The 26,470-nt window shown below is 40.6% G+C and overlaps 1 long non-coding RNA gene across 5 annotated transcripts; it reads left to right on the top strand.

The window, feature by feature from the left end:
- Positions 1-683: 683 nt before the first annotated feature.
- Positions 684-25,975, top strand: LOC127294540 (uncharacterized). 5 transcript variants are annotated; one of them, XR_007846732.2, is made up of 10 exons: positions 684-2,310; positions 2,681-2,765; positions 2,872-2,953; positions 3,975-4,009; positions 4,088-4,206; positions 5,265-5,604; positions 6,341-6,452; positions 25,344-25,511; positions 25,619-25,660; positions 25,790-25,975. It is a non-coding gene; the product is annotated as an uncharacterized lncRNA (long non-coding RNA). The 5 variants fall into 5 exon arrangements; XR_007846730.2 differs by having other exon boundaries at positions 684-1,711; positions 2,075-2,310; positions 25,344-25,975; XR_007846729.2 differs by having other exon boundaries at positions 25,619-25,975.
- Positions 25,976-26,470: the final 495 nt, after the last annotated feature.

Below are 26,470 nucleotides of genomic sequence, written 5' to 3'. Positions count from 1 at the left end.
CGCAGAGTGGAGAGGGCTACTTGGTTGGTCATAAAGAAGTTGGGTTTTATTTTCACGTATATAACCGATCTTGCCAAAATACATTAGAGGCGGATTTGGCCTTTTCCAAAAGACCATTTGATTGTAAAATATTGTAAGTCAGGATCTATATATTTATACCTAATAATAAAGGAAGAAGCGTTTCCGTGGTTTGGTCCGTCGTGATTTTCGTCATCCGTCACTGTTTTCGTTCGTCGCGCGCCGTGCATCCTTCGGTTTCCTAGGATTCCCGATTTCTACGTGCCTTAAGATAGAAGGATAACAACGGCTCTAGCGAAACAATCGGTTCCGTCTTCTCGTGCGTGCGATTTGGGACTTTGCACCGGAGCCCGCGAACGATACGACTAGGATCGCCCGTCCCTTTTCCTTGCCCGCCTATAAACAGACCCCCGACTTCCTTGCAGAAGCAGCCGTCCGGTCGGCTGATCGTATGGGGGCGCAGATCACGCAGCTTGGATTGGGTTTTCGGCGCTTTACCCGCGTCATCTAAAGTTGTATATGATGCCCCCCATAGGGGGCTTCACAACGATTTGCGCTTCTAGACCGTCAGATCTCCCCACCTGTGTATCTTGTCCGTCCATTTTTCACTGGTGAAGTAGTAGGCCCTCGCGCGAACCCACTTTTTATCCATGGGTCACGAAGCCCACGCGGCCCGGCGTTGGCGCGTCGTGCCCTATCCCAATCTTCCCCAATCCAGCAGCCGCCGCCTCTCCCGCTCCCGCAGCCGTCGCTCCCGCTCCCCGTCGTCGTCCTTCCCCTTCCGCCGTCGCCATGACCAGGAGCAGGCGAGCAGCGCCTCGTCCATCCTGCACAGTCGACGCGAGGCGCCGCGCGCGGCCAGAGACGGGCCGGCGCTAGGCCTCTCAATCGCCTCACACGCTCCTCCTCCCTAATCCCCTTGCCTTCTTCTCCTTCTGCGTCCGACGGCACCGCTGCGCCTCCCTGGTCGCCCCGCCCTTCTCCTTCTCCCTTGCCCCGTCTTCAACCCCACCCAGCAGCTCCCCTTTTTGGCCAGCCCGTGGGGAGGAGCACGGGAGGCCGCCGCCATCCACGGCTCCTGATGTGCGCGTCGTCGCGCGGGAAGGAGGCATCCTTGCCGCAGGTGGAGCTCCGGCGGCCGAGCTGGCTGCAGTGCCGCCGCCTCGCTCTCGCAGAGCACGAGCCGCCGGGGTGAGCCGCAGGCCGCCGCTTGCGCCCCCACCGTGCGAGGACCAGCAGCGCTCGCCAGGGCAGGGCGGTGGAGCACGTACATCTCAGGCATCTCTCTCCATGAGAAGCCCCATGGATCCTCTCTCGTTTGTCATCTCCTTTTACTCAGATTCTATTTTATGTATGCTGGGAAGGTGTTTGACATAATTCATGCAGGGCAAGATTGATCTATTTCATATCTTTACTCTATTGATTGCTCAATAATTTCGTTCTTCTCTCTGTAAAAAAATAGCTCTAGTGCGTTCCAAGATTTTGCATAATTTTTTTTGCATAAAAATAGCTCAGTGCGTTCCAAGACTTGGTATTCCATTGTAGTTCCTGGTCATCCTCCTCCTCTACAGAACTGATTGATGCCCTTAGGAATAATTTTTTTTTGTTTCAGCATATATACTTCAGTCCATATGTGCATTATTTATTCCTTGGTGTTTTGACATGACGCTGGATGGTGGCGAGCAGTTTCAAGGTGCACACGAGCTTCTTCTACTATTATTCTGTTATTGATGGCACATCATGAGATTTGTCCAACTCCACTTTGTTTGGTCCATATATACGATGAATTCATGGATTGGGATTAATATTTCCTTCTTTTTTGGTCACGGTTTGGTGTTTCTCATCTGAACATGGATTTAGTATGTGCCCTTCTGCATCCAAGCATACCACTCTGTTCTCACAGGTTATATTTTTGTATTGAAATATACTTCATCACCAAATACTATGGCAGTAGGCTGGTTTTGAGTTATAAAAGGTTCCAACTGTTTTATTTTCTTTTTCTCAGTAAGGTGTATGATTCATAAAATAAAATAAAATCCTTATTTGTTTTGTCCAGGAATGGCACTCTCGACAAGGTCGATGACATGCTAGCATTGGCAACGCAAGTTTAAGTATTTATTTCTTATACCTTCAGAACTTAAACTCAGCTTTGATGGTACAATACTGAAGTGTTTGATGGATCGTGGATTCGATTTAATTGATGCAAGATTGTATGGTCCTTGGGATTTTTAGTGATGGCCATTATATTGTGCCAGCATTGTGGCTATATCCGCACCTGTTTTGGTCAACATGGTATGAATTTCTTGGCATTTTTCTTCTGTCTTTTGAGTTATCTTGTTTGAAAAATTATCCAACTAAGATTATGTAGAAGGAGCAGCTCTGATTTATTAATGCATGTACTCCAAATATTTATATAAAGTATTTCATATTTGGAAATTTGGCGAAAGCATTTTCTCCACTATTTTGTAATTGGTCACAGGGTGCCATACAAATTCCATTGCATCTGCAGTCATTCTTTCTTGACATCACTCAATTAGCTCTACGAAAATGCGAAATTTTCATTTACCTAACCTACAGTTAAATTTCTTAATTTATTTTGTCACGCAATGGCAATTTGTTACCGCTTTTAATTTTTTAAAACAAGCTCATTTTGATTTGTAAGGTGGATAAAGGGTTCCTGTTATTTTACAACTAACAGTGGCAAAACTATTTAGGAAGGTGTACATGACCCTTGCAGCTCTATTCAGGTAGGGAAAGACATTGAAGCAAAACAACAATAAGAAAATGTATCTGAGATGTATCTTATACCTAGAGGGAGTGCGCATACCTGAAATTTAATACTTTAAATTGCAGGTCATATGACAAGGGTGCCAATGGTATATTGTCTGACATGTCGAGCCTTCTGTTCTACAGGAAATCCCATTGTTTTATTCATGTAAGCTTGCTTCTCTTCTTTACACCTCTTCTTAATACATGATTGACCATTGGTTCTTATTGGATTACAAGGTAGCTGCTTGTGTTATTCATATTGGATTCCAGTTTGTTATGGACTCATCCATTGCTAAATATCAACCCATATTTTTTCTTAAATAGAAACAGAATACCTATTGTTGCTTAACACGTAGACATTGAAGCATCAAGCACCATAATTTTAGCAAGCTTCGTGCAGGCTATGGTCAGTGCTGAATATCTTTTTTTCCTTGTGCCTAATATTTGATATAATCTCTTTAGCTTATTCAAGATGGAAAGTAGGTTAGTGAGGTGAGAGCTCCTGATTTTGGATAGAGAATTCCAGCTTATAGGATATTGTTGTCCTTATACAGGCTTAAGCAAGTCAATTCCAAATAGATATTACCCCTAGCTATATCCTTATATAGTTATCAGATAATTGCATTGACATTGGTTTTAAATTTTACACTTTCCTGGGATTTGGTCATAACTAAAGAACTTGGAATGCATCTTGAACTTTAAGCCTGATCATATGCTCGGTGCTTTGAACTTGGAAAGCATTTTGTTGGTTCTAAATTGCATTTTTTCCAGGCCTTGCGAAACTAGACTTCTCAATAGCACAACAAATACCAGCTTCCTAAAAAGTATAAATTGTGAAAGCTTGAATCTGCATCTCTATTTCTAATTAAAAAGGTGGTTTGTGTTGGCTCTTTGTAGGCTTGTAGGGACAGTGACGTTCAAGTTGCGTGAGTAATGTTGTTCTTTGTCATAAAAGTGACACTGCTAATTTTATTGTTGGCATGGACCTTTTAGAAACTGTCTAAATCGACTAAATCGATGCTTATAAGCTAATTCATCTTAGAGCTAACTTTCATAAATGCTCAAATATGTGTTATACGAAGTTGCATATGTTGTTCAGTGTTCACTCTCTTTGCATCAATATTTATGTGGTTGAATGGAAATGCATGTCAGTTACGGAATATAATGATGACACATCTTTGATGCAGCTAGAGATAATAAAGCAATTGGAGAGAGTAAGCAGGTTACACCTTATCTCTGTAAATTTTCATTTTAACAGATCCGATGTTCAACTGAGCAAAGTTCTTCTGAATGTGATTAGGAACACATACATGAATGACTAACAGAACTTTATGGTGGTGTCGTTGTTCTCAAGGTTACGGTGAATCCAGGATAATGTGTATCTTTTCAGCTGTACCAAATATTCATCCTCTCCTTTAGGTAAAAAGTATCCTCTTGTTTGTACATGTATTTCACACAATCTCATTTCATTCGTTCTGGTTAAAAATAGTCTGTATAAAAGTTTTGGCAGATTACTTTACCATTTTTGTAGTTGGATTAAGGAACCATTTACTGCAGTTTTTGATGTTCTGTATCCAACTCTTAAAATGGCGTGGTGTGTGCCTTCTCACTGAACTGTAACTTTTTTTTTACATGTTTCTAGGCTGTACATAGTGTATCAGCATTTCCGGTTGCAATTGTATTTTCAGAATTAGGCTTGCTAATTCATTTCCGCAATCCGCACACTCTTGGGTGTGTAATCAATCTGTATGAATTTTGGCTAACTGATTTTGTAGATCTTTGATTTCACAAGCCTGTGATTTTGCCGCTGTTCTTTGTGGCGAGGAAAACTTTGATATATTTAGTATATGCGATACGCTTTTGTGACCTATGCTGATTCAAATATTGTGTTAATCATTCATAGGCATAGGCAGCTGAAAGCTCTCGCGGACGGTATAATGCAAAAAGAAGAAGACTTGACTTAGAAACGGTTACGATATTTGAAATGATCTGCATATCTCTTCGCATGTGCTGTTCGGTATACTTATGCCTACAGATGGTTTGGGTTTCTTACGTGAGAAAGTTGTTAGATCTGTATGGCTTATCATCTGCTTGCCATAGGTTGCGATTTAGCGCTGATTACTTCTTGGTTTGCTTTTTAGTAGTGTTGCTGAGAGGAGAGGTGACACAAACCATTAGTAGTTGTTTGCTTCCTGTTATATACGTACCGGGATCTGAGGATAGTGTTCCTCCCTTTTCTGTGACCATCTACATATGATGCAACAGTTGTCTTTGCATCTCCACTGGGCCTTTCGTATGTGAATGCTTTTGGCTAATGCTACTACCTGTTGCTTAGTTATTTAGTGTGTTCTGTCATGTGGTGTGTTTTCTAAGAAAAAAAATGTATATTCCTGGTTTACCACTGCTTTGCTCTTCTTTTATTATTAGGACTATAAGAATAATATTGACATTTTTCCACCAATACATGAGTTGCACAGGATCGTGCGCCACTAAATAACTAAGCATCTGCCGCCAGCCTCCAGCGGGGTGTGGAAGAAGGTGGGCGCGAAGGGGCGGAGCAGGTGCGTGTACTGGAGGAAGGAGGCGGCGGCGCGACTGGGTCAAGGCCATCGTCCCCGACCTGTCCTTGACCATCACGGTCGTCCTCGACCTCCTCAACCAGCATGAGCAAGCGGAGTGGCCTAACCGTTGCCCAGAGGAGCTTCTGGTGCCCGTCTGGAGCTCTTCCTTTCGACTTCGTGGCCTGCTCTGCCTATTTGTTGTCACCTAGGACACCCGGCAGAGGCACAACATGCCTTCTTCAAAGAAGACCATCAGGTTCTCTCTCTCTCTCAAATGTACGGGGAAAATGTTTGTCAAGATCCGTTTTTGTCTGTGCTTACAAGGTGCTTGAAAAGAATTTTAGCATATCTCTTTTTGTGAAGAAAGCTCCCGGAATTATCCTTCTTATGCTTTATGATTTAATGTTCAGTTTGCATTACACATGTTTTGACAATATAAATCTCATTTCTTGTCCTTACACCTATTCCATTTTTTAGGTTTATCTTTAATGAAGATAAGAAAAATGATTATTTCTCCTGCTACCATTCTGAATAGATTTGTACTTTCCTTTTCACTCTTCTCTTTGTTTGTTGCCTCCCACAAGAGAGTTTTATATATAATAAGAACTAGAAACTAATACCGGTAGTTCCATCCTATAATGTACATATGTAGAAAGTTGGACACTTTCCAATGCAATTGAAGAAACTTGGTTGCCCATTTCTCCCCTTTTTGTACGAATCATTTATATAAACCAAAACAGTTTGTTCGTAGCCTCTTACTCTCCATGCATTCGAAAGTCATGCCTTATGTTGCAGTTTATTAACAGGTGGTTCTAACCCATGCAACTCAACTATAGGCGTTAGATTTAGTGCTCTTTAACTGCGATCCACGATAACGAAATAAATCTGCAGATCTAGGAAACTAAATTACATTGCATGGATGAATTGGATTTATTTCAATCTCAACATTTTGAATGCACTAACCCTTGTTGTATAAATTTCTTTCATTGCAGTGCATGCATGACTTCCCAGTGGATATGTAGAACATTTAAGGGAGAACTGAGCCAACAATTTCACAGCCAGGGATAATGTCACCATGCTCCAACATGCCCTTGTTTCTAGGAGGTACATATTCTTATCATTTATTTTAATGCTTGCCTGGTTCAGAAGTCAGTGATGGCGTGTAACTCACACGTTCGTTGGGAACCCCAAGAGGAAGGTATGATGCGCACAGCAGCAAGTTTTCCCTCAGAAAGAAACCAAGGTTTATCGAACCAGGAGGAGCCAAGAAGCACGTTGAAGGTTGATGGCGGCGGGATGTAGTGCGGCGCAACACCAGGGATTCCGGCGCCAACGTGGAACCTGCACAACACAACCAAAGTACTTTGCCCCAACGAAACAGTGAGGTTGTCAATCTCACCGGCTTGCTGTAACAAAGGATTAACCGTATTGTGTGGAAGATGATTGTTTGCAGAAAACAGTAGAACAAGTATTGCAATAGATTGTATTTCAGTAAAGAGAATTGGACCGGGGTCCACAGTTCACTAGAGGTGTCTCTCCCATAAGACAAACAGCATGTTGGGTGAACAAATTACAGTTGGGCAATTGACAAATAAAGAGAGCATGACCATGCACATACATATCATGATGAGTATAGTGAGATTTAATTGGGCATTACGACAAAGTACATAGACCGCCATCCAACTGCATCTATGCCTAAAAAGTCCACCTTCAGGTTATCATCCGAACCCCCTCCAGTATTAAGTTGCAAAGCAACAGACAATTGCATTAAGTATGGTGCGTAATGTAATCGACAACTACATCCTTAGACATAGCATCAATGTTTTATCCCTAGTGGCAACAGCACAACACAACCTTAGAACTTTCTCACATCGTCCTGTGTCAATGCAGGCATGAACCCACTATCGAGCATAAATACTCCCTCTTGGAGTTACAAGCATCTACTTGGCCAGAGCATCTACTAGTAACGGAAAGCATGCAAGATCATAAACAACACATAAGTATAACTTTGATAATCAACATAACAAGTATTCTCTATTCATCGGATCCCAACAAACGCAACATATAGAATTACAGATAGATGATCTTGATCATGTTAGGCAGCTCACAAGATCCGACAATGATAGCACAATGGGGAGAAGACAACCATCTAGCTACTGCTATGGACCCATAGTCCAGGGGTAGACTACTCACACATCACACCGGAGGCGACCATGGCGGTGTAGAGTCCTCCGGGAGATGATTCCCCTCTCCGGCAGGGTGCCGGAGGCGATCTCCTGGATCCCCCGAGATGGGATCGGCGTTGGCGACGTCTCTGGAAGGTTTTCCGTATCGTGGCTCTCGGTACTGGGGGTTTCGTCACGGAGGCTATTTGTAGGCGGAAGGGCAGGTCAAGAGGCGGCACGAGGGCCCCACACCACAGGCCGCGCGGCCAAGGGGGGGCCGCGCCGCCCTAGGGTGTGGCCCCCTCGTGGCCCCTCTTCGTCTCTCCTTCGGACTTCTGGAAGCTTCGTGGAAAAATAGGACCCTGGGCGTTGATTTCGTCCAATTCCGAGAATATTTCGTTACTAGGATTTCTGAAACCAAAAACAGCAGAAACAAAGAATCGGCACTTCGGCATCTTGTTAATAGGTTAGTTCCAGAAAATGCACGAATATAACATAAAGTGTGCATAAAACATGTAGATAACATCAATAATGTGGCATGGAACATAAGAAATTATCGATACGTCGGAGACGTATCAGCATCCCCAAGCTTAGTTCTGCTCGTCCCGAGCAGGTAAAACGATAACACGTATAATTTCGGAGTGACATGCCATCATAATCTTGATCATACTATTTGTAAAGCATATGTAGTGAATGCAGCGATCAAAACAATGTATATGACATGAGTAAACAAGTGAATCATAAAGCAAAGACTTTTCATGAATAGCACTTCAAGACAAGCATCAATAAGTCTTGCATAAGAGTTAACTCATAAAGCAATAATTCAAAGTAAAGGTATTGAAGCAACACAAAAGAAGATTAAGTTTCAGCGGTTGCTTTCAACTTGTAACATGTATATCTCATGGATATTGTCAACATAGAGTAATATAATAAGTGCAATAAGCAAGTATGTAGGAATCAATGCACAGTTCACACAAGTGTTTGCTTCTTGAGGTGGAGAGAAATAGGTGAACTGACTCAACATTGAAAGTAAAAGAATGGTCCTCACAGAGGAAAAGCATCGATTGCTATATTTGTGCTAGAGCTTTGATTTTGAAAACATGAAACAATTTTGTCAACGGTAGTAATAAAGCATATGCATCATGTAAATTATATCTTATAAGTTGCAAGCCTCATGCATAGTGTACTAATAGTGCCCGCACCTTGTCCTAATTAGCTTGGACTACCGGATCATCACAATGCACATGTTTTTACCAAGTGTCACAAAGGGGTACCTCTATGCCGCCTGTACAAAGGTCTAAGGAGAAAGCTCGCATTGGATTTCTCGCTATTGATTATTCTTCAACTTAGACATCCATACCGGGACAACATAGACAACAGATAATGGACTCCTCTTTTATGCATAAGCATGTAACAACAATTAATAATTTTCTCATTTGAGATTGAGGATATATGTCCAAAACTGAAACTTCCACCATGGATCATGGCTTTAGTTAGCGGCCCAATGTTCTTCTCTAACAATATGCATGCTTAACCATAAGGTGGTAGATCTCTCTTACTTCAGACAAGACGGACATGCATAGCAACTCACATGAAATTCAACAATGAATAGTTGAAGGCGTCCCCAGTAAACATGGTTATCGCACAACAAGCAACTTAATAAGAGATAAAGTGCATAATTACATATTCAATACCACAATAGTTTTTAAGCTATTTGTCCCATGAGCTATATATTGCAAAGGTGAATGATGGAATTTTAAAGGTAGCACTCAAGCAATTTACTTTGGAATGGCAGAAAATACCATGTAGTAGGTAGGTATGGTGGACACAAATGGCATAGTGGTTGGCTCAAGTATTTTGGATGCATGAGAAGTATTCCCTCTCGATACAAGGTTTAGGCTAGCAAGGCTTATATGAAACAAACACAAGGATGAACTGGTGCAGCAAAACTCACATAAAAGACATATTGTAAACATTATAAGACTCTACACCGTCTTCCTTGTTGTTCAAACTCAATACTAGAAATTATCTAGACCTTAGAGAAACCAAATATGCAAACCAATTTAGCATGCTCTATGTATTTCTTCATTAATGGGTGCAAAGCATATGATGCAAGAGCTTAAACATGAGCACAACAATTGCCAAGTATCACATTACCCAAGACATTAATAGCAATTACTACATGTATCATTTTCCAATTCCAACCATATAACAATTTAACGAAGGAGAAACTTCGCCATGAATACTATGAGTAGAAGCTAAGGACATACTTATCCATATGCTACAGCGGAGCGTGTCTCTCTCCCATAAAGTGAATGCTAGGATCCATTTTATTCAAACAAAACAAAAACAAAAACAAACCGACGCTCCAAGAAAAAGCACATAAGATGTGATGGAATAAAAATATAGTTTCAGGGGAGGAACCTGATAATGTTGTCGATGAAGAAGGGGATGCCTTGGGCATCCCCAAGCTTAGACGCTTGAGTCTTCTTAATATATGCAGGGGTGAACCACCGGGGCATCCCCAAGCTTAGAGCTTTCACTCTCCTTGATCATGTTGCATCATACTCCTCTCTTGATCCTTGAAAACTTCCTCCACACCAAACTCGAAACAACTCATTAGAGGGTTAGTGCACAATATAAATTAACATATTCAGAGGTGACACAATCATTCTTAACACTTCTGGACATTGCATAATGCTACTGGACATTAGTGGATCAAAGAAATTCATCCAACATAGCAAAAGAGGCAATGCGAAATAAAAGGCAGAATCTGTCAAAACAGAACAGTTCGTATTGACGAATTTTAAAATGGCACCAGACTTGCTCAAATGAAAATGCTCAAATTGAATGAAAGTTGCATACATATCTGAGGATCATGCACGTAAATTGGCTTAATTTTCTGAGTTACCTACAGGGAGGTGGACCCAGATTCGTGACAGCAAAGAAATCTGGAACTGTGCAGTAATCCAAATCTAGTACTTACTTTTCTATCAACGGCTTAACTTGGCACAATGATACGTCCAATTTGCATCACTATTTTATATCATAATTTGCTGTTATTCATTGATATATTTCATATTGGGACACAATACTTATGTTATTTCATCTATTTTGCATGTTTCATCATTATTGGGAGATCAAGCACCGGAGCCAGGATTCTACGGGAAAAAGCACCGTCAGAACGCAATATTTCGGAAGATCAACTGTGGAAGGAAATTATACCAAAAATCCTATTTTTCAAGATGACGAAGGAAGCCAGAAGGAGGAGCCAGGAGGACCCAGGGTGGGCCCACACCCTAGGGCGGCGCGGCCCATGCCCTGGCCGCGCCGCCATGTGGTTTGGGGGGCCCACGACCCCTTTCGCCTCCTTTTCTTCGCGAAATCCTTCGTCCCGAAAACCTAAGCCACAGAGGGTTCCTCACGAAGAGTTACAGCCGCCTCTGCGGGGCGGAGAACACCAGAGAGAAAAGAGCTCTCCGGCTGGCAGGAATCCGCCGGGGAAATTCCCTCCGGGAGGGGGAAATCGACGCCATCGTCACCGTCATCAAGCTGGACATCATCTCCATCACCATCATCATCATCTCCACCATCATCACCGCCGTCATCACCGCTGGACACCGTCACCGCCGTAGCAATTTGGGTTTGATCTTGATTGTTTGATAGGGGAAACTCTCCCGGTATCGATCTCTACTTGTTGTTGATGCTATTGAGTGAAACCATTGAACCAAGTTTATGTTCAGATTGTTATTCATCATCATATCACCTCTGATCATGTTCCATATGATGTCTCGTGAGTAGTTCGTTTAGTTCTTGAGGACATGGGTGAAGTCTAAATGTTAGTAGTGAACTATGGTTGAGTAATATTCAATGGTGTGATATTTAAGTTGTGGTGTTATTCTTCTAGTGGTGTCATGTGAACGTCGACTACATGACACTTCACCATTTATGGGCCTAGGGGAATGCATCTTGTATTCGTTTGCTAATTGCGGGGTTGCCGGAGTGACAGAAACCTAAACCCCCGTTGGTATATCGATGCAGGAGGGATCGCAGGATCTCAGAGTTTAAGGCTGTGGTTAGATTTATTCTTAATTACTTTCTTGTAGTTGCGGATGCTTGCAAGGGGTATAATCACAAGTATGTATTAGTCCTAGGAAGGGCGGTACATTAGCATAGGTTCACCCACACAACACTTATCATAACAATGAAGATTATTTAGCCGTATGTAGCGAAAGCACTAGACTAAAATCCCGTGTGTCCTCGAGAACGTTTGGTCATTATAAGTAAACAAACCGGCTTGTCCTTTGTGCTAAAAAGGATTGGGCCACTCGCTGCAATTGTTACTCTCGCACTTTACTTACTCGTACTTTATTCAACTGTTACATCAAACCCCCCTGAATACTTGTCTGTGAGCATTTACAGTGAATCCTTCATCGAAACCGCTTGTCAACACCTTCGCTCCTCGTTGGGATCGACATTCTTACTTATCGAAGATACTACGATACACCCCCTATACTTGTGGGTCATCAAGACTATTTTCTGGCGCCGTTGCCGGGGAGTGAAGCGCTATTGGTAAGTGGAATTGGTAAGGAAAACCTTTACTGTTTGTGCTGATTTTATTTCTCGCTCGTCGCTATAAGTCATTATGGAGAGATCTTCTCTTCAATTTCTATTTGGGAAATCTACTACTACTGCAACGGTAGTGGATGAGGCGCCAGGTGAGGAAGTGATACCATATAAAATACCTATGAAAATTATTGATCGTGTTATGGATAACCGCTATGAAGGGGATGGAACTGTCCATCCCGGTGATCATTTACTGTTTTTGCATGAATTATGCGGTTTATTCAAATGTGCAGGTATTGCTATGGATGAAGTGAGGAAGAAACTATTCTCTTTATCGCTGTCTGGTAAGGCGGCGCATTGGTATAAATTACTGGATAATGGGGATTCTCTTGAATGGAATGATATTGTGCCCCGGTTTTATTCTAAGTTCTATCCTCCAAGTGAAATTCATAAGGATCGGAATCGCATATATAATTTTTGGCCTCATGATGGAGAGAGTATTGCCCAAGCTTGGGAGATTGAAGTCTTTAATGCTCAAATGCCCCATTCATGAGCTTCCTGGTAATGTTATTATTGATAATTTCTATGCAAGACTTTCTTTTCAAGACAAAACCTTGCTGGATACTTCTTGTTCTGGATCATTTACACGCAACAAAGAAGAGTTTAAAAGGGACCTTCTTGATCGAATCCAAGAAAATCTTTTGAAGGTTGGGAGAATGACAAGGATAGAGAATCAGGTATAATTTATGATTATAAATGCATTGAAGCTTTTATGGAATCTTGATAAATTTCGTAATATGAGTGCTACATATGGTCTTGATTCTCAAGTTGCTGTAAATCTTTATAAAGCTTTTGCCTCTCATTATGAATTGCCAAAGAAGAATTTTGATAAGTATCATGAACCTTATAAAGATAAAATTGATTCATCTATTAATAAATGCGTTGTAGTTGAAACTGCTGATCATGTTATTCCTGAAGCTTATATTGAAAAAACTCCTTTCCCTGCTAAAATGAAGGAGTATTCTGTTATAAATAGTGCGGTTCATAAAAGTGAAAAGAAACCTGTAGAACCTGAAGAACAAATAAAAGTTGAACCTGCTGTTGCAATAGTTAAAGATCTTGTGACTGAAAATGTGGAGGATGGTCATATTATTTTTTGTGAAGATGCTTCTAATATTGTTTCACATCCTAATAAACCCAAACAAGCTAGTGTTCCTATGCTATCTGTTAAAATTGGTGATCATTGTTATTATGGATTATGTGATATTGGTGCAAGCGTTAGTGCTATTCCTTATGAGCTTTACACGGAGATTATGCACGAAATTGATTCTTGTGAACTTGAAGATATTGATGTGGTTATTCAGCTGGCTAATAGAGAAACTATTTCTCCAATTGGTATTGTTCGAGATGTGGAAGTTTTATGCGGTAAGATTAAATATCCTGCTGACTTTTTGGTACTTGGTTCTGCTGCTAGTGATTATTATCCTATTATTTTTGGTAGACCTTTTCTAAATACTTGTGGAGCTATTATAGATTGCAAGAAAGAGAAAATTTTGACTAAATTTGCTGGTGAATCTTATGAGTTTAACTTCTCTAAATTTACTAAAACTCCTTATAAAGCTGATTTGCCTAGTAATGATTTTAAAATGGAGCAGTGTGCATCTATTGTTCTTGTTCCTAACAATCCTTTGCAGCAACATTTGGAGGATAGCGAGAGTGAAGTTTTTAGGAAAGAAAGAGATGAGCTTGAGGAAATTTTTCTCCGCCAACCTATTCTCAAGCATGATTTACCGGTGGAAGATTTGGGTACAACACCGCCACCAAAGGAAGATCCTGTCTTTGATTTAAAACCATTGCCTGATAATCTTAAATATGCTCATGTTGATGATAAGAAAATATATCCTGTTATTATTAGTTCTAAGCTTTCAGAGATTGAAGAAGAAAGGTTATTGGAAATATTGAAGAAGCACCGAGGCGCTATTGGCTACACTCTTGATGATTTGAAAGGGATTTCTCCTTCTATTTGCCAACATGCTATTAATATGGAAGATGATGCAAAGCCTGTTGTTGAACATCAGCGTCGTCTAATTCCAAAGATGAAGGAAGTGGTAAGGAATGAGGTATTACGACTTCTTGAAGCTGGTATTATATATCCTATTGCTGATAGTAGATGGGTTAGTCCCGTGCTGCGTTCCCAAGAAAGGAGGTATGACTGTTGTGCCTAATGATAATGATGAGCTCATTCCTCAAAGAGTAGTTGTAGGGTATAGAATGTGCATTGATTTTCGAAAAGTTAATAAAGTTACTAAGAAAGATCATTACCCTTTACCATTTATTGATCAAATGCTAGAAAGATTGTCTAAAAATACTCATTTTTGCTTTCTTGATGGTTATTCTGGGTTTTCACAAATTGCGGTTAAAGCTAAAGATCAAGAGAAAACCACCTTTACCTGTCCCTATGGAACTTATGCTTATAGACGCATGCCTTTTGGTTTATGTAATGCTCCTGCTACTTTTCAAAGATGCATGTCTGCTATTTTTCATGGTTTTTGTGAAAGTATTGTAGAGGTATTCATGGATGATTTTTCCGTCTATGGGAATTCTTTTGATAGTTGCTTGCGAAACCTTGATAAAGTTTTGCAGAGATGTGAAGAAACTAACCTTGTTCTTAATTGGGAGAAATGTCACTTTATGGTTAATGAAGGAATTGTATTGGGACATAAAATTTCTGAGAGAGGTATTGAAGTTGATAGAGCTAAAGTTGAAGCAATTGAGAAGATGCCCTATCCTAGGGATGTTAAAGGTATTCGTAGTGTTCTTGGTCATGCTGGGTTTTATAGGAGATTTATTAAAGACTTCTCCAAGATTTCAAAGCCTCTTACTAATCTTCTTCAAAAAGATGTACCATTTGTTTTTGATGATGATTGTAAGGAAGCTTTTGAAACTCTTAAGAAAGCCTTAACAACTGCTCCTATAGTTGAACCTCCTGATTGGAATTTACCCTTTGAGATTATGTGTGATGCTAGTGATTTTGCTGTAGGCGCCTGTTCTTGGACAGCGAGTAGATAAAAAACTGAATGTTATTCATTATGCTAGTAAAACTCTTGATGCTGCTCAAAGAAATTATGCTACAACTGAAAAGGAATTATTAGCTGTAGTCTTTGCTTGTGATAAATTTAGATCTTATATTGTTGATTCAAAAGTTACTATTCATACTGATCATGCTGCAATTAGATACCTTATGACAAAGAAAGATGCTAAGCCGAGACTTATTAGATGGGTACTTCTTTTGCAAGAATTTGATTTACATATTGTAGATAGGAAAGGTGCTGATAATCCTGTTGCTGATAATTTGTCTAGATTGGAAAATATTGCTTATGATCCTGCTCTCAAGTAATGATAGTTTTCCAAAATGAACAATTGGCTGTAATAAAGGTGAGCTCGCGAGACAGTCCTTGGTATGCTGATTATGCTAACTTTATTGTTTCCAAGTACTTGCCTCCAACCTTTTCAGCTCAGCAAAGGAGGAAATTCTTTTATGACTTGAGGCATTATTTCTGGGATGACCCACACTTATATAAAGAAGGAGTGGATGGTATTATGCGAAGATGTGTTCCCGAATATGAACAACAGGAGATATTGAGTAAATGTCATGGTAGTGCTTATGGAGGACATCACGCCGGAGAAAGAACCGCGCAAAAGGTTCTACAATCAGGTTTTTATTGGCCAACTCTCTTCAAGGATGCGAGAAAGTTTATTTTATCTTGTGATGAATGCCAAAGGGTTGGTAATATCTCCAGACGCAATGAAATGCCAATGAATTATACTCTTGTTATTGAACCGTTTGATTGTTGGGGATTTGACTTCATGGGACCTTTTCCGTCTTCAGAAGGTAACACTCATATACTTGTTGCTGTTGATTATGTTACTAAATGGGTGGAAGCCATACCTACAAAAAGTGCTGATGGTGAGACCTCTTTAAGAATGCTTTTAGATATTATTTTTCCTAGATTTGGAGTTCCTAGATATATTATAACTGATGGATGTTCTCATTTTATTCATGGTGGTTTTAGAAAGACTCTTGCTAGATATGGTATTAATCATAGAATTGCTTCCGCTTATCATCCTCAAACTAGTGGGCAAGTAGAATTATCAAATAGAGAGATTAAATCTATCTTGCAAAAGACTGTTAATAAAACTAGAAAGAATTGGGCTAGTAAATTGAAGGATGCACTATGGGCTTATAGAACTGCTTATAAAAATCCCATGGGAATGTCACCTTATAAAATGGTTTATGGGAAAGCTTGTCATTTACCTTTAGAACTAGAGCACAAAGCTTATTGGGCTGTTAGAGAGTTAAATAAAGATCCTAAACTTGCCGGTGATAAGAGGTTGTTGTAATTAAGTTCTCTAGATGAATGGAGAAGTGAAGCTTATGAAAATGCTAAACTCTTTAAAGAGAAAGTTAAAAAATGGCATGATAGAAGGATTATCAAAAGAGAATTTAATATTGGGGATAAAGTCCTATTGTATCGGTCTCGACTCAGATTCTTTGCAGGGAAATTACTCTCGAAATGGGAAGGACCATATGTTGTCGAGGAGGTGTATCGTTCAGGAGCAATCAAAATTAGCTCTCTCCAAGGCAATGCTACGCAAGTGGTGAATGGACAAAGACTCAAGCATTATATCTCAGGTGATTCCTATAATGTTGATGTTGATATTATTCAAGTGGAAACACCGGAAGCTTTCATCAAAGGGCAAATTGACAGTCTGCCAGAACCCGACTTTGAATAGGTAACGGTACTGGTAATGAAAAGTACGCAATTTACTTTCCGAACAATATTTTTGCTGTTTTTAGAAAATATGAAAAATTACGAGTTCGAAACGGAGTGGAAAGGACGCACGAGGGGGTGCCACCATAGGGCGGCGCGGCCTGACCTGGGCCCGCGCCGGCCTATGGTCTGGCCGCCCCGTCGCCCCTTTCCGACTCTGGTTCGATCTGGTACTTTCCGTTTGTCGTGAAAATTTTTACTATATAATCCCCCGGACCCCTGGAGGTCCGTATATCGAGTTCTCGACGTGTTTTGTTTCGAGCTGTTTCTGCCAGGATCTGTTTTCGGTCTAGAAGCACCATGGTCTCCAAGAACAAGGGCAAGGAGTTTCCGGATGAAGATGATCGAGATCTTGGGTGGAAAGAAGAAGACAAGGACGTCAAGGAAGAGGATGAAGAAGAGGTGGAGGAAGATTCGCGCGCACACCCGCGTGCGACTATCGCAAGCATCAAGGTGGTGGACAACCCTTTTAGTGCAAACAGGAGCGCAAGAATTCGCACTGGAGGAGCGGTTCCACGTCATTACCTAGCTCCGAAGTCATCCTTATCAGGCACTCATCACCCCTTCCACAATCTAATTTTCAATAATCAAATTGAAGGGACTCCCAAGGCAGCATTGCCTAGCCAGTGGGATATAGATCGCTCTAACACTGCAGGGGAGAAGGAGCCTAGGGCTGAAGAGTGGGGAAATAATTCCAAGAGCTGGGACTCGCCGTCAGATAGACTCTTTAACCGCGTCGAGCACAATTCAGAGATGATTCGCAATCTCATATACAGGATTGACGAGCTTCAGGAGCTTATTGAGAAGCTTGTCAGGAATTCATCACCACCATCGCCAAAGGAGTAATTCATCATCGGTATTGGCATCCCCTTGGTTTGTTCCAAGCTTGGGGGAGTGCCGCGGTATCACATTATCACTACCTTTTACTTTTATTGTCAAGTAGAGTCATATCATGAGTAGGGAAGTTATCATATAAGATGGGTTGCAGTTGGAAGTATCTCTCCTTTAGTTGGTTATCTATGTATCCCTTGGTGTGAGTTATCGTTATGGAATATTAATGAGAAGTCTTATCATTTACATATTGCACATCTTATTTTAGTTTGCAATTTCTATTATATGATTTACCTTGTTGTTAGTATTGGTATCACTTTGGGAGCATTGAATAAATCTATTTGGTTTTGGCAAACTTAGCATTGGTCAATAGCAACAACACTTTGAGGTTTAAGTAGAAAAGAGAAATACATGTAGATGTTTCATTGTCTTTCTTGTTAGCTCATAGCTTATTATTCTGAAGTTAAGATTGTTTGTGCTTACAAGGAAGATGCATGATTGTTTCTATCATATGTATATTTGTTTGTTTCCCTCAACTCTTATGCTTGCTAATTAACCTTGCTAGCCAAAGACCTGTACTGAGAGGGAATACTTCTCGTGCATCCAAACCTTAACCCAAACCTATGTCATTTGTGTCCACCATACCTACCTACTACATGGTATTTTCTGCCATTCCAAGTAAATACTTCATGTGCTACCTTTAAACAATTCAAAACTTAGTATCTCTTATTTGTGTCAATGTTTCATAGCTCATGAGGAAGTATGTGGTGTTTTATCTTTCAATCTTGTTGGGCAACTTCCACCAATGGACTAGTGGCTTCATCCGCTTATCCAATAATTTTGCAAAAAGAGCTGGCAATGGGATTCCCAGTCCCAAATTAATCAAACTAAATAGACACTCCTCCATGGTATGTGATTGATGGACGGCACCCGATGGATTCGGTTAGCCATGGCTTGTGTAAGCAAAGGTTGGGGGGAGTGTCATCATCATAATAAAACCAAAATAAAAAGGCACTCCTTCATGGTATGAGATTGTTGGCAGGCACCCGAGGATTCGGTCAGCCATGGTTTGTGAAAGAAAGGTTGGAAGGAGTGCCACACAAAATGAAAATAATATGGGAGCCGCTCTTTGGAGGTTGTTTGGCAAGGGGGTTAGAGTACCCGCTACCAGTCGTTGACAACAACAAACACTTCTCAAAATGTTACTTTTATTATCTCTATATGATTTCAAAACTGAAAAAGCTCTAGCACATGATTTAATCCCTGCTTCCCTCTGCGAAGGGCCTGTCTTTTACTTTATGTTGAGTCAGTAAACCTATTTCCCTCCATCTCAAGCAAGCATTTGAGTAGTTGTGATCAAACCATTATATTGTGATTTACTTCATCATGTCTTTTATTCTTCCTTGTTTAGTACAAGTTTTATCTGAATGAATATAGCTTTGCAAGTTATCAATGATCATGAGAAGACCATTATGATTGAGTATGCAAGTTGTGCCTTATAAACTTTAACATGAGAGCGCTGCTCAATGAGATAAATATAATCTGTTAATTGTTCTCTGACCAAGAACGAAGTTTGCCATCACCGATTATGATTTCTTATGCACCTTTATTTGTGATCACCTTATACTTGTTTCAAGTTGAGTTATATGAGGAAGTTGTTTACTATAATATCTTGTGTGAATGAATATGATGCTTCTTGTCCGTATTTTATTTATCGACTCTTCACTCCATAAACATGTGGTCCTGTCTATTGAGCTCAGTTTCGCTTGGGGACAAGCGAAGTCTAAGCTTGGGGGGAGTTGATACGTCCAATTTGCATCACTATTTTATATCATAATTTGCTGTTATTCATTGATATATTTCATATTGGGACACAATACTTATGTTATTTCATCTATTTTGCATGTTTCATCATTATTGGGAGATCAAGCACCGGAGCCAGGATTCTGCGGGAAAAAGCACCGTCAGAACGCAATATTTCGGAAGATCAACTGTGGAAGGAAATTATACCAAAAATCCTATTTTTCAAGATGACGAAGGAAGCCAGAAGGAGGAGCCAGGAGGACCCAGGGTGGGCCCACACCCTAGGGCGGCGCGGCCCATGCCCTGGCCGCGCCGCCATGTGGTTTGGGGGGCCCACGACCCCTTTCGCCTCCTTTTCTTCGCGAAATCCTTCGTCCCGAAAACCTAAGCCACAGAGGGTTCCTCACGAAGAGTTACAGCCGCCTCTGCGGGGCGGAGAACACCAGAGAGAAAAGAGCTCTCCGGCTGGCAGGAATCCGCCGGGGAAATTCCCTCCGGGAGGGGGAAATCGATGCCATCGTCACCGTCATCAAGCTGGACATCATCTCCATCACCATCATCATCATCTCCACCATCATCACCGCCGTCATCACCGCTGGACACCGTCACCGCCGTAGCAATTTGGGTTTGATCTTGATTGTTTGATAGGGGAAACTCTCCCGGTAAATATCTCTACTTGTTGTTGATGCTATTGAGTGAAACCATTGAACCAAGTTTATGTTCAGATTGTTATTCATCATCATATCACCTCTGATCATGTTCCATATGATGTCTCGTGAGTAGTTCGTTTAGTTCTTGAGGACATGGGTGAAGTCTAAATGTTAGTAGTGAACTATGGTTGAGTAATATTCAATGGTGTGATATTTAAGTTGTGGTGTTATTCTTCTAGTGGTGTCATGTGAACGTCGACTACATGACACTTCACCATTTATGGGCCTAGGGGAATGCATCTTGTATTCGTTTGCTAATTGCAGGGTTGCCGGAGTGACAGAAACCTAAACCCCCGTTGGTATATCGATGCAGGAGGGATCGCAGGATCTCAGAGTTTAAGGCTGTGGTTAGATTTATTCTTAATTACTTTCTTGTAGTTGCGGATGCTTGCAAGGGGTATAATCACAAGTATGTATTAGTCCTAGGAAGGGCGGTACATTAGCATAGGTTCACCCACACAACACTTATCATAACAATGAAGATTATTTAGCCGTATGTAGCGAAAGCACTAGACTAAAATCCCGTGTGTCCTCGAGAACGTTTGGTCATTATAAGTAAACAAACCGGCTTGTCCTTTGTGCAAAAAAGGATTGGGCCACTCGCTGCAATTGTTACTCTCGCACTTTACTTACTCGTACTTTATTCAACTGTTACATCAAAACCCCCTGAATACTTGTCTGTGAGCATTTACAGTGAATCCTTCATCGAAACTGCTTGTCAACACCTTCTGCTCCTCGTTGGGATCGACAATCTTACTTATCGAAGATACTACGATACACCCCCTATACTTGTGGGTCATCACACAACAAAACACAAAACTAAGATAAGGAGAGGTTGCTACAGTAGTAAACAACTTCCAAGACAAAAAATAAAAACAAAGTACTGTAGGTAAAAACATGGGTTGTCTCCCATAAGCGCTTTTCTTTAACGCCTTTCAGCTAGGCGCAGAAAGTGTGTATCAAGTATTATCAAGAGACGAAGTGTCAACATCATAATTTGTTCTCATAATAGAATCAAAAGGGTACTTCATTCTCTTTCTAGGGAAGTGTTCCATACCTTTCTTGAGAGGAAATTGATATTTTATATTACCTTCCTTCATATCAATGATAGCACCAACAGTTCGAAGAAAAGGTCTTCCCAATATCATGGGACAAGATGCATTGCATTCAATATCCAAGACAACAAAATCAACGGGAACAAGATTATTGTTAACGGTAATGCGAACATTATCAACTTTACCCAAAGGTTTCTTTGTAGAATGATCAGCAAGATTAACATCCAAATAACAATTTTTCAGTGGTGGCAAGTCAAGCATATTATAAATTTTCTTAGGCATAACAGAAATACTTGCACCAAGATCACATAAAGCATTACAATCAAAATCTTTAACCTTCATCTTAATGATGGGCTCCCAACCATCCTCTAACTTTTTAGGAATAGAGGCTTCGCGCTCTAGTTTCTCTTCTCTAGCTTTTATGAGAGCATTTGTAATATGATGCGTGAAAGCCAAATTTATAGCACTAGCATTAGGACTTTTAGCAAGTTTTTGCAAGAACTTTATAACTTCAGAGATGTGGCAATCATCAAAATTCAAACCATTATAATCTAAAGCAATGGGATCATCATCCCCAATATTGGAAAAAATTTCAGCAGCTTTATCACAGGCAATTTCAGCAGTTTTAGCAGTTTCAGGCAGTTTCTCGCGCTTTGCATTAGAAGTGGAAACATTGCTAACACCAATTCTTTTATTAGTATTAGTAGGAGGTGCAGCAACATGTGTAGCATTAGCATTGCAAGTGGTGGTAATAGTCCAAACTTTAGCTACATTCTTCTCTTTAGCTAGTTTTTCATTTTCTTCTCTATCCCACCTAGCACGCAGTTCAGCCATTAATCTTATATTCTCATTAATTCTAACTTGGATGGCATTTGCTGTAGTAGTAATTTTATCATCTAAATCCTCAGGTTTAGCAGCCATTTTATTAATTAAAGAAGATTGTGATGCAGACATGTATGAAATTCGGTTTTCAGCATTAGCAAGTTTAGTTTGCAACCCCGAGATCTCCCTATTCAGATTTTCAAGTTGATTCCCTATATTCTTCAACAAGGTAGATTGCTCATTCAATGTTTTAGTAAACAATTTATTTTGCTCATATTGTGATTGCATAAAGCTCTTAGTGGATCTTTCAATTTCTAGTATCTTCTCTTCATTAGGCGAAACATATCTACCATGAAAATTACCATTAGCAGGATATGGCCTAGAATCATTGTAATTGTTATTTTTAATGAAATTCACATCGACATATTCTTTTTGAGCAACCAATGACGCTAACGGAACATTATTAACATTAGGCCTTCCACTCGCAAGCATAGACATAATAGCATCAATCTTATCACTCAAGGAAGAGGTTTCTTCGACAGAATTTACCTTCTTACCTTGTGGAGCTCTTTCCGTGTGCCATTCAGAGTAGTTGATCATCATATTATCAAGAAGCTTTGTTGCTTCACCAAGAGTGATGGACATAAAGGTACCTCCAGCAGCTGAATCCAATAAATTCCGCGAAGAAAAATTTAGTCCTGCATAGAAGGTTTGGATGATCATCCAAGTAGTCAGTCCATGGGTTGGGCAATTTTTAACCAAAGATTTCATTCTTTCCCAAGCTTGAGCAACATGTTCAGTATCTAATTGTTTAAAATTCATTATGCTACTCCTCAAAGATATAATTTTAGCAGGGTAATATCTACCAATAAAAGCATCCTTGCATTTAGTCCATGAATCAATACTATTCTTAGGCAGAGATAGCAACCAATCTTTAGCTCTTCCTCTTAATGAGGAAGGGAACAATTTTAGTTTAATAATATCACCATCTACATCTTTATATTTTTGCATTTCACATAGTTCAACAAAATTATTAAGATGGGCAGCAGCATCATCAGAACTAACACCAGAAAATTGCTCTCGCATAACAAGATTTAGTAAAGCAGGTTTAATTTCAAAGAATTCTGCTGTAGTAGCAGGTGGAGCAATAGGTGTGCATAAGAAATCATTATTATTTGTGGTTGTGAAGTCACACAACTTAGTATTTTCAGCGTTGGCCATTTTAGCAACAGTAAATAAAACAAACTAGATAAAGTAAATGCAAGTAAACTAATTTTTTTTGTGTTTTCGATATAGCAAACAAGATAGCAAATAAAGTAAAACTAGCAACTAATTTTTTTGTATTTTGATTTAGTGCAGCAAACAAAGTAGTAAATAAAACTAAGCAAGACAAAAACAAAGTAAAGAGATTGAGAAGTGGAGACTCCCCTTGCAGCGTGTCTTGATCTCCCGAGCAACGGCGCCGGAAAATATGCTTGATGGCGTGTAACTCACACGTTCGTTGGGAACCCCAAGAGGAAGGTATGATGCGCACAGCAGCAAGTTTTCCCTCAGAAAGAAACCAAGGTTTATCGAACCAGGAGGAGCCAAGAAGCACGTTGAAGGTTGATGGCGGCGGGATGTAGTGCGGCGCAACACCAGGGATTCCGGCGCCAACGTGGAACCTGCACAACACAACCAAAGTACTTTGCCCCAACGAAACAGTGAGGTTGTCAATCTCACCGGCTTGCTGTAACAAAGGATTAACCGTATTGTGTGGAAGATGATTGTTTGCAGAAAACAGTAGAACAAGTATTGCGATAGATTGTATTTCAAGAAAGAGAATTGGACCGGGTCCACAGTTCACTAGAGGTGTCTCTCCCATAAGACAAACAGCATGTTGGGTGAACAAATTACAGTTGGGCAATTTACAAATAAAGAGAGCATGACCATGCACATACATATCATGATGAGTATAGTGAGATTTAATTGGGCATTACGACAAAGTACATAGACCGCCATCCAACTGCATCTATGCCTAAAAAGTCCACCTTCGGGTTATCATCCGAACCCCTCCACTATTAAGTTGCAAAGCAACAGACAAATGCATTAAGAATCGATCGTAATGTAATCAACAACTACATCCATAGACATACAATCAAAGTTTTATACCTAGTGGCAACAGCACAACACAACCTTAGAACTTTGTCACATCGTCCCGGTGTCAATGCAGGCATGAACCCACTATCGAGCATAAATACTCCCTCTTGGAGTTACAAGCATCTACTTGGCCAGAGCATCTACTAGTAACGGAAAGCATGCAAGATCATAAACAACACATAAGTATAACTTTGATAATCAACATAACAAGTATTTTCTATTCATCGGATCCCAACAAACGCAACATATAGAATTACAGATAGATGATCTTGATCATGTTAGGTAGCTCACAAGATCCGACAATGATAGCACAATGGGGAGAAGACAACCATCTAGCTACTGCTATGGACCCATAGTCCAGGGGTAGACTACTCACACATCACACCGGAGGCGACCATGGCGGTGTAGAGTCCTCCGGGAGATGATTCCCCTCTCCGGCAGGGTGCCGGAGGCGATCTCCTGGATCCCCCGAGATGGGATCGGTGTTGGCGGCGTCTCTGGAAGGTTTTCCGTATCGTGGCTCTCGGTACTGGGGGTTTCGTCACGGAGGCTATTTGTAGGCGGAAGGGCAGGTCAAGAGGCGGCACGAGGGCCCCACACCACAGGGCCGCGCGGCCAAGGGGGGGGGGGGGGGCGCCGCCCTAGGGTGTGGCCCCCTCGTGGCCCCTCTTCGTCTCTCCTTCGGACTTCTGGAAGCTTCGTGGAAAAATAGGACCCTGGGCGTTGATTTCGTCCAATTCTGAGAATATTTCGTTACTAGGATTTCTGAAACCAAAAACAGCAGAAAAAACAGAATCGGCACTTCGGCATCTTGTTAATAGGTTAGTTCCAGAAAATGCATGAATATGACATAAAGTGTGCATAAAACATGTAGATAACATCAATAATGTGGCATGGAACATAAGAAATTATCGATACGTTGGAGACGTATCAGTCAGGCATATTTTCTTTTATGGTTGATGTTTCAGTTGTGTTATATTGGTGTGATCCATTTATATTTATCTAATCAGGAGGAGCAAAAATATTTCATGCCAGTGCTAAATGTTTCTCTAAATATTTGTATTTTGACCAGGCTTGAGTGATTGCTGAAAATGAGTCAACGAGTATGTGGGAGTAGTAGCGCGCTCTTCAGCATAGGGGAGCACGAACCACCGAGACAGATTCATCATCATCGTCATCATCGCGGCAGAGGCAGAGGGTACGGAGGATCCTAGGTCTCATCTCTCTCGGAGGATCAAATGTATCTCTCTCTCTCTCTCTCTCTCACCAGCAATGCCCTTCCTGCAGCCATACCTGGCCTCCTCCTCTCTCTCTCTCTCTCTCTCACCAGCAATTCCCTTCATGCAGCCATACCTGGCCTCCTCCAGCCCCGCACTGCCCCTCGCACATGTATGATTTTCAACACCTTTAATCTATAAAATACATGTATCCTCTTTTCTCATTGGTTCAGATATATTCTGAATATAATATCTTCCGCCGTGACCATGTTTTAGTTTGATATATATATACATATTGCAGCAACGATGATGATCTGGATGAACATTGCAAGGAGGCCTCAAATTATTTTTACTGCACTATAATAGATGAGCTTAGTATATCATGTAGTTATGTCTGTAAACCATGTTCTATACATGATTTAGCTTTCCATATTCAACTCCCCAAAAATTTAAGCTCAGCTTTATTCGATGATTTTCTTATGTTTAATGCATCAATTTTCTTTGCAGTACAACTATAAGGTCTTCTTGTAGGTCTGATCATGACAAACGAATGCGAGTGGTTAATGTTACATTTAGTTCCGATGTCCTGGCCAAGTCATGCCATTAGGATGTCCAAGCATATATGACAAAAAACTTCCTCTTCGATCTGAAATGGGTAATTATAACAGTTTTCATTTGTTGTTTTCTTTTCTCACACTTTTCAGCTTGTTGTGATCCAAAAACGCTGCTGATATTTTTAGACAATGCATTCTTCCAACCCCATGTATGGTTTTAGAAAAATAATATATGCCAATGTTAATTTTCGGCTGATGGTATTTTCTAATATCTTAGTTTATCGAGTAGTTATGTTGGCTGGTGGTTGTTGATACAAGAATGTGGAACTCTATAGGCTTCACATCACAGAGGGCATGCTAATGCGTTTGCATTAGTGGCCTACTATTGCGCTTTGCCACTTTCTTCTTATCATTCATTAGTTATGGTT

Source organism: Lolium perenne, chromosome 5, assembly GCF_019359855.2.
Source record: "Lolium perenne isolate Kyuss_39 chromosome 5, Kyuss_2.0, whole genome shotgun sequence".
Lineage (NCBI taxonomy): Eukaryota > Viridiplantae > Streptophyta > Magnoliopsida > Poales > Poaceae > Lolium > Lolium perenne.
Note: the sequence above shows the minus strand (reverse complement) of the source record. Positions and strands in the feature narration are given on the sequence as shown.